Raw genomic sequence first — 9,811 nt, 5'->3', positions numbered from 1 at the left:
AGCTAGTATTAAGGATGGATTGTTTTCACTGTTTCTCCAGGATCAACATCACAGAGGGAGTGAGGAAGCTCCCCCTGGAAGTGGGCGTGGGATCTGGATGCAAAGTATTGGCAAGGAGCCAGTTGGACTTTCATGGACAAATTAAAGTGCCTGTATTGTGGTGAAGACCACTTTGGAGAAGAGAAGGCCTTTTGTCCTTTTGAGTAACGAGACATTTTGCAGCCATTGAAGGTCATGTGACACTATAATGATATTGTGGACATAATTAATCTGCCTCCTAAACAGTGTGCGACATTTTTAAATCCTCCTGTGGAATTGAACTATATGTTTTACTTACCGTGTGGATATTAAATTATAGTATCCTTGGGAAAACCATTGTTATTTTAGGGTGTATAAGTGTTCTTGTTGACATTTCTTTGTGTAAAAGCTGTGTTCTGGTGATTGTTTGTTGTTTGACACAATAAAGAACAACCATTTTATTTACCTGTCTGTGTGATTCCTGTGCGCTCCTGGGGCGGTCCGATGGTCAGTCTGTGATCCAAACAACCTGTGGGGTATAGAAGAGAAGGTTATTACAAAACATATATACTTACTTGTAAAGTCATGCAAACATAACCCCTGACACTAGTCTACACAAAAAAAATACATACTGTACTATTTGTTCAGTTTTCAAGACACTTTTAGTCCTTGTACCAGGTAAGGACGTTTCAACTGCCCAGTCACATGTCTCAGCTTGATAAGAAAGGTTCAGAAACACAGTCCCCTTGGTTGAATATACACTGTGTATGACCTTAAAAAGGGGTCAAAGCTCATGGAGGAAATGTGACTAATCTTACTAGAAAAAGGAAACTGACCACAGCTTTTTTGGATGAAGAAGGAATTCTGATAGGGTAGTATAAAAGCAATAATTTACCTGGCACTGTGTTTTATATCCCTTTGCAATACATTTTCTGAGATTAAGTTTTCACTGAATCATTAATGTTTATACTTGATTCTACAGATCTTAATTAGTTTAGTTGCTATTTATTCTGTAAACCGCACCTAATTGTATGATTGTTAATAACAAAGGGATTCCGGTTTTAATACCTAGTAATGTGAAACTATAACTATAATAAATCTAGCTCCCTTTTCAGAGCACTCACGAAGAAAATATTTTTCTCTAGTGATAAAAATGATAAAAGCACAGTAGTATGGTAATTGAATCTAGCCTCAGAAAGGTCAGACATTATTCATTTGGTCCTTTGGTACAATAATAATGAAGAATGCAGAAAAATGTGGTTCTCTTAAATTGAAATCTTTGTTCTCCTGCCATCATATATCTGCACTTTTTTATTTTTTATAAATAGTGCTTTATTTAAATTCATCTTTGTGAATTGAGAGCAATGACATGGAAGGTGGCTGTGCACTGTAACAAGCAGGTTATGGCATTTAGAGCTGCATACTGATTAAGCTGATTAAGATAAAATCCAAAAATACAATACGTCCCTTTTCTTAAAGTAAGTTAGCTTATTTCTCTTCATACAGGATCATCTTCAGTTTTTCACAATATTAATACATAAATAAATAAATTCCTTCAAGTAAAACTACTTTGAATTACTGATCTGAGTTTGAATTATTCTCAGGGTAGCCCCAAATGTGCTAGGGTACTTTGAAAAAAAAAAAGCAGTAATAAATAGGTTTTAAATACAATTATCAAACCATCTGAGTTATTTATTTATGTATTAATAGTGTATGAAACTGAAGTTCAGAAAGGAGATAGCCACAAAAGACTTGAATTTAACGATTCTTTATTGCATTTGACAGATGGCCATGCCCATGAGGAATTTATTATATTTTGGCCCATTGGAGCACTATAGCCGCCCCATGTGCTGGCTGAACTGTGATGTAATGATTATTGATTGATGACAGCTATAGCCAGCGGGCAGCACAAGTGGCACTTTGTGCCACATTCCCCCGCCCCATGTGCTAGCTGAACTGTGATGTAATGATTATTGACAGTTATAGCCAGAGGGCAACATAAGTGGTACTTTGCGCTACGTTCCCCCGCCCCATGTGCTGGCTGAACTGTGATGCAATGATTACTGACAGCTATAGCCAGCGGACAGGACAAGTGGCACCCTGGATAAGGCACACTGCAAGGTGAAGGCAGGGGAGGAGGAGGTGTAGGCGATAGGGCTATATATAGGAACAGTTGATTACGTATGTGATTAGAGAGAGTATTCTCCTTTCAGAAACACAACATAGTTTCCAAACAATCCTGTATTAAGAGACATGAAAACTATCTTACTGGGGACGTAATGTATTGTATTTCATATGTTCATCCACAACTTTAAACACACAATTATAAATCTTACGTAAAACTATAAAACCCATACAGACCATGTTTATTTAGTTTACATCCCTTCACGTAGACCAGTTGGGATTATTCTCCAGGGTAGTCCCAATTGTGTGAAACTATTTGAAAAAAGAGAGAGAGAGATTGAAACCACACTGTCATCACTACCCAAGCTTCATTGGGGCATGTCTCTTCAGGAATACAGGTAGCAAGTCCACTAAGCAGACATCTTGAAAAGACCTTTGAGAGAGAGTTTACGTTTATAAATGTAAAAACGTGCCTAGATGTTAACAACGAAAATAACAATTACAGGAACGTTATTTAAATAGTTGTAGCAACACTATCTGTGAAAGACACCACATTCTCTAGGTGCTGTCCTTATAAGTACCTCATAAGTTTCTACTTTGAAGTGACTCAAGGGCTTCTGTTTTAATTTAAAAATGTCATTGGCTCTGTTAGACTTGCACTGGCATTGCTTTGATTTAATAGGGCACGCAATATTACATCTGGAATTTAGCAGCTTTAGGAAAACCTTCTGATTTTGATTTACACTGTGAATTTATTACATACAGACATCTCTGGTCTGGCTGTCCTTTGTCCCTGGATACCAGATATGAACCAAGACCTTCAAAATGTATCTCCATGTGTTGAAGGGAGGAGGGGATGGAGGCTGGGTCTGATCAAGGTTTACAGGCCATTAGCTGAAGAAATTTGCAACGTGACCTACTTTCTGAAAAGACCCACCAGTGTGAGGCTTAAATAAATCTTGACAAATTAATCGAAAAATACTATCAGTATATCAGACGAGTGTGAGATATTCAATAAACTAATATAATGTAAAAGTAAAGTGCTTTTAATATATATATATATATGTGTGTGTGTGTGTGTGTGTGTGTGTGTGTGTGTGTGTGTGTGTGTGTGTGTGTGTGTGTGTGTGTTTATCAGTGTAACAATCGTGCAGCAAATCCAATGGGGGATGGCAAAGTTTCATAAATGTCACAATAGGACTGTTGAACCACTGGCCTTTTCTTGAACAAACTTCACACAAATAATCGAACTTAAGTGTCTGAAAGTATTCCAATTTTACTATCATCGTCGATTAGTATTGCTTACAAAGTTCCAGACAGTTTGAGCGGTTTCTTTATCCACACATTCAGAAAGGCAGTCAATTATTCCACCCTGCAGACACATAGAAAAACGTGTTGCTTCTCATTCAATCCAACAGGAACAAAACATGGATCAGGAATCACATAACATTTCGGATGGGAAAAGATGTATGGTTCTTTGAGGTTAATGGCATTTAGAGGAACAGCAGGTTTAAACAACAGGTCTCAAGTCACAAATGTCTCTCTGTCTCTCTCCAGTTCAGCCCCTTTACAAAAATACTTCTGTGTATTTGTCCTTTGTTCCACTGCCCCACCCCAGACACAAATTCAAAATTAGCTAATTACCACTAGGGATAATAGTTTAATTGACCAATTAACACATATTTAGCATTAACCATACAAGTAATGACATCCTCTCTTTTGATTCATTGTGTAGAACTAAAACAAACTATCAATTTCCCTTTTCATACCCTTTAAACCCATGGGCTACATCAGTTATAGATTATAGTAGACACTCCTTTTAACATGTTTCTTAAAAGTGATTGTAGCTAACAAGAAATATTAACAATTGTGTACATCCATAAGAAATATAGGTCTCAAATGTGCAGTTTTGAAAGAATGTTTTTCCAAACATATATTTTCATTTAAAGAAAGATCTGCTACTACACAAGATTAAAGAAAGTTATTAGTTGTCATGCCTTTCTCTCACAAATTATGTTAGACTTGCACTTAGTTAATTTCACCTTTGTCTTCTGGTTCATGTCAGTCAAAAGGGGAAGCAGCTCGCTGGTTAAAGAAATTGTTGAAGTGGTGGGGGCAATTTCATCCTTCAGGTGAAATGACTAGGGAAGTGCAAAACTACCTGAAAGCACAGATTAGGTCATTTCAGACCTACAGTTTATGAAAAGGACACATATGCACTTATAAATTATTTTGTTAACAATTTCTTTAAGTGTATTTTCATATTGAAAAGACAATTGTCAGTACTGTATGTCTGCTAAAATAAAGTGTATTATAGTTGCAGGTGAATTGAAATCTCAATTAAGTCAACATATTTTGTTTCATGAGCCTTAAAAATTCTTAGATGATACAATGATGACGTAACATTACACCATATGTTTTGAGACCAGACTTGCTATACAGCAGCTCTCACCCCCAAGTTCCCTGAAGGACTTACTGTAGAAGCAGTAATCACTGAGGAGTGGTGATGTATCCCTCCAGAACGATAGAAATACCTTGCTGAGAGTGGTGGCCTTGCTTTATTGACAGTTACTGCAGGTTTGTTTTTTTGTACAAAGCCCCTATTCATACAGAGTAAATTAGACAACACATCAGTGGCAGATCATTCAACCAGCCATAGGTGCCGACTTTCCCCTTTCCATTCAACCAGGTAAGGATTTGATCACCAGCATAAAATACATAAATGTTTTCTTGTGGTGAATTATCTATAATGCGCAGTACACTTTCAAAGATTAGCTCTTCTAAGAAAATACATCCGTTTTCTGTTTTAATTGGGTAACAGTTCTTAATTGTTGCAAGACAAGCAGAGTTAATTTGAGTGGCAAGAAAGTCAAAACCCACTAAAAATACATTGACTAACATTAAAAAGAAGATAACTTAGTTAGTTGAATAATTACGACGTCAGTGACAGGACAAAATGTGACTAATTTTTTTTCAACTTCGCAATAAAAATAATGAACTAAAAAAAACAAAATGTTTTTTTTTTTTTTTTTATGATTTTAATGCACCAGAAACATAAGTTGCCATAAGGTCTATATTTAGATACTATGTACCTTTCATTGTGGGTTAATGGGGGCAGTACTAACAAACCTTTTTTTTTTCATTCCCCTGGAACTTGACATGAGCGATAGAGCCCTACACCTCCCTGCTGGCTGCAACTTCTCAAAATCTATCTACAAACAATAAATACATTTATTTAAATAAATGGCAGCTAGTACACAATGCTGTTCAGAATTATCTTAAAATGTTTTTTTTTTTCTTTTTGTTTTTTGCATAGTAACATAGTCATGATAACATACTCACAACATGCACTCCACACAAAGCTTTTTCCAATATAAAAATGTGTTGTCCTTTTAATATAAAGCATTATTTTGTGAGCAACCTACAAAAAACATGGTTATTATTTCGTTTCTTTGCACAAAGAAAAGACTGAAACCCAATCTAAGAATAATATTTTTTACCGAGTAGTGAAGTGGCTGTAAACTCTTGCTTTATAGAATTATATATTCACTACGATTAGGACTAATTCATCAAGACGTTTTTCTATTTTATTCATTTAGATAAGTGTTTTAGTAAGTTGCTGTCCATCCGCGTGCTTTTAAATTTGGAAATTCGTGTGAAGGGGGTTTATTTTAGTAAAATAAGCCATTAGTAATTTAAATCATACGCTTTTTGAAACACGACATGTAAAACCAACGAGGCAGCGGATAGAAAATTGAAGACACCTATCATTGTTTCATAAAACTCAGTATTAAAACTACAGATACAATAACATTTAGAAATAGTTTATATGACAGTACCTACTATGCTTTTGCGCACCACCAAATCCGTTCACGATGCTGTAGAATAACTATGGCTCCCATGATTCCCAGCGCATGACTCGGATGAAAAGTCACTCTGAGAAGCGGGGCCGCAGATCTTGCCTGCCAGTAAAGACTCAGAATTGGTCTTGCGGCTGCCGCTATTGGTTTCTTCAATTGTCAGCCACAAAAATTCCGACTGCGACGGCGGCTGGCGTCAGCAATTCCGGCCGCCAACTTCGACTTCCAACGGCGGCTTCGAGGTGTACCATACGTGTAGCGTTGACACGAATAAACAAATACATCCAACTTAAAGTGTCGGAGCGCTCAGCCAGCTCGACACCACTAAATACATCTGACAACAAAAATAAGTAATATACATGTTATGTACTTGGCGTCTATTATTACACAATCAATTGGGCAACTGAGACTAGATCACCTGCAGCTTGTGATTCTGACAACTAAAGGACAGTATAAAGCAGGATATTGTTGTTGTGGTTTATCCAAAAGCATTAGGGATTCCACTATCTCTTATATAAATAGGATCATTATTTAGTTCAAGATGTAATGTTGGATTCCATAGGCATCTATGTCCATTCATTTAAGGGATTTATTTATAGATGAAAGGCCTTAAAAGCTATTTTGAACAGTAGAATGAGAAGTACTTACAGTATGCACTAGAAAAGTGTTCCCAGTAGAGGTGGCTCTAAAGTGGTTCATATATTTGCATTAGTACTGTACAATTAGAAAACAACAGAGTTTTTAATATATATATATATATATATATATATATATATATATATATATATATATATATGTAATCTGAACATCAAGGCACAAAGGGATTATTTAAATATGAAATACAATTCCTTAGTAATTCCCCACATGGAAATAAACTACTATGTGCTTAACTGTTGTTCTTGTTTGTAGTAATTAGAGTTTACATGTGACTGTGTATATGTCCCTTAACCCCTTAACATACAGACATGTTGGACATGTGTAGGCCTGTCGTCTCTCAAGAACCTAGAATAAGCGATTCAGTGCTCATGCATGAGAGGGACCAGTCAGATCATTTCCTGTTGCAGGGGCACACAGGAGGCATATGTTTGTCAGAATGGTGTACTATAAACCACTTCCATTCTTTTTCTTTAGGACCAGGCATCATGATCCTCAGATTTCATATATCTTCTCAGCAGGGGGTATGCGCACCTTCTGTTACACCAGCGAAAGTGCCAGTAGGTAGAAAGTTGTTTCCCTCCCCTGCTATTTCATCCCCTCAAACCCCTCAAAGGAACACTTTAGCCTGGAGAGGTTTCTGTTGAAATCCTTCCTTCATCTCGGCTTCTGGATTTGGAAGGATTTGCATGGCTGTCCCCTCAGAGATCCACATCAAACAGCAGCTGCTGGAACAGAGAAGGCAGGCAGTACACTGTAACTATCCTCCAGAGAGCAGCCAGCCGCCCAGCTATGGTGGATTGTGTTCATTAGGAAATGTTTAGAGAAGCTGTTCCTCTGAAGAATATTTTTAACTCCACCACCCAGTGGAATAGCGAGCAATATAAAATATTGCTGTGTTTTATATCACTGTATGGTTCATGTTTGTATTTGTTTATATATTTATTGGCAACAGATGTCTTTTAAAAGAAGTAAACTAATAATACTTTCCCCCACAGTATTAGTAATTTGATCATGTTCAATCTAGTTTCAGCCTACTATTGATCAGGCTTTAATAAATGAGTGCCCACAGGAAGCTGTAAAAACAACTGAAATCTACACTAGGGGCTTTTCTGATAGGAGTTTTCTGCAGATCGCTGATATGAGTGTAAAATTGAGACCAACAACTTGTATACAACGTTTTTACAAAACTGCAGCAGTCCTGTTCTGTTTTTCAGTAGCTTCCAGACCGACGCTGACTTTTATCTTTGGTTGCACCTTGTGTTTGAGGATGCTTGTATGTGACAAGAATACAGAGCCAGACTGTGCACCCAAAGCTTTCAGGTGTCATGCCCTTAGGCTGTGGAAATCTCTTCCTAAGTCTGGCAGGGACTCAACGCTTTCAAATCAAAACTAAACACTTATCTGTTTAACCTAGTAATTACATAGCCGTTTATAGAGCATGTTGTTTGATACTTGCCCATGGGGTAGTTCTTTTATGCTGTAAAGTGCCTTGGGATAGCTCTGGCCATGAATGTCGCTATATAAGTTTGTTTTGTCTTTTCTTGTCTAGTATTGCTGTTTTTCTTGTTTTATTTGATGTATTTACCTTGTTTCCCTGTGTAGCTTATTGTGTGAGGTGAGAAAGGACAGCTACACATGCCAGACTACCTTGAAATGGAGGTAAAAAAAAACTGTTATAGGATGTCCTTTAAGAAAGGTGTATTGCTTCTGTTGTGTCTCATCACTTCACAAAGTCACCACCTAACTGTGAACCTGTCATTAATCTTTAATGTTATGTGTATGTTATTTGCTATCATTATATTTTATATCCCTAAGTGCATATACAACGGCACTGTAATGCATTACCACAGGTCACAGCTCCCATATAAACAAAACCACTTACCCAGTGTTAATTAAACATAAAACTTGCACTTGGTCAACAGTGTGGTCCTTTATTTTGTAATTAAACTTGATGCACTTTTGGCATTTACTTGAATTAGTTCCTATACTAACATTACACATATGTTCTTCCCTTAGTGGTTAGTAATGAAGGGACTTAGTAAGACTGTATCTTCCATCCTCACTCCTGTACTATGGCACAAAATGTACTCTTGATTGAGAATGCCCTAGCTGGGGATTAAACCAAGCGAATCCCATCTAAAGGGGTTATTTTAACCACACTGATTACCCACAGGGCATAATATCTCCAGCAATATGGGCATAGTGGATACAGCCTGTAGATATCCATATCACACTTACATTTTTAGTTATATCTTGAGAAAGGCTCAACAATTGTGATGAAATATTCTGTCAAGAGAGTTTGTGCATAAGTTATTGATTGGTTAGAAAAAGATTTATCTTTGTAATTACGTGATGTTAACTTGTAAACAAAAATACATCAATACAAAAATAAAGCACAACAAAAGGTTCATATTATCCAGCACTGTTGTAGTTTGACACTGATTAAATATAGCAGAGTCAACGGATGGACACAAAACCTTTTCTATATTCAAATAAAACTGCATGGTCAAAATGTAATGCTCTCTAACATCAATTCTGTAATACTGTTTATATGTGTAAGTATTTGAATAATGGCGTAGTTACAAGTACCATACATAAGTTTGTTTGTACATAATTTTGGTTCACCTAAAATATTGTGGCTATATTTTGAAACATACGCACATTAAGTAGTGGTTAGGGCTCTGGACTCTTGACCGGAGGGTCATGGGTTCAATCCCCAGTGGGGGCACTGCTGTTGTACCCTTGAGCAAGGTACTTTACCTAGATTGCTACAGTAAAAACCCAACTGTATAAATGGGTAATTGTATGTAAAATAATGTGATATCTTGTAACAATTGTAAGTTGCCCTGGATAAGGGCGTCTGCTAAGAAATAAATAAAAATAAATAAATATAATTGTTTTAACTACAAATTAATCCTTACTAACTAATACTAATGGAACATCATGTAGCTACTTCCCACTTGCAGCTACTTAACACTTATCTTGTTCAAAGTAAAACCTTTCCCGGGTAAGAATGAAAAAGTATAGAAGTCTCCCTTCAAGCAACACAGATTATCGCCACGGGAGCCGATGGGTTTTGGTACTTGCCATCGGGCCATCAATCAGCACTTACTTCCCTTCCTTTTCTTTGAAATGTAAGAGCACCTTCCATG

The 9,811-nt window shown here is 36.8% G+C and overlaps 1 long non-coding RNA gene across 1 annotated transcript in view; it reads right to left on the bottom strand.

Annotated features, from left to right (window-relative positions):
- Nucleotides 1-6,235, bottom strand: part of LOC131736908 (uncharacterized) — a 13,980-nt gene extending 7,745 nt beyond the window's left edge. Inside the window, exons 1-5 of the long non-coding RNA XR_009328496.1 lie at nt 5,982-6,235; nt 4,185-4,303; nt 3,449-3,514; nt 2,380-2,454; nt 485-547 (exon numbers count right to left, since the gene is read on the bottom strand). This is a non-coding gene — a long non-coding RNA (uncharacterized LOC131736908). The remainder of the gene's footprint in view (nt 1-484; nt 548-2,379; nt 2,455-3,448; nt 3,515-4,184; nt 4,304-5,981) is intronic.
- Nucleotides 6,236-9,811: the final 3,576 nt, after the last annotated feature.

The sequence above is a fragment of the Acipenser ruthenus genome, chromosome 1, assembly GCF_902713425.1.
Source record: "Acipenser ruthenus chromosome 1, fAciRut3.2 maternal haplotype, whole genome shotgun sequence".
Lineage (NCBI taxonomy): Eukaryota > Metazoa > Chordata > Actinopteri > Acipenseriformes > Acipenseridae > Acipenser > Acipenser ruthenus.
The sequence above is the reverse complement of the archived record's forward strand: the minus strand, read 5'-3'. Positions and strand labels throughout refer to the sequence as shown.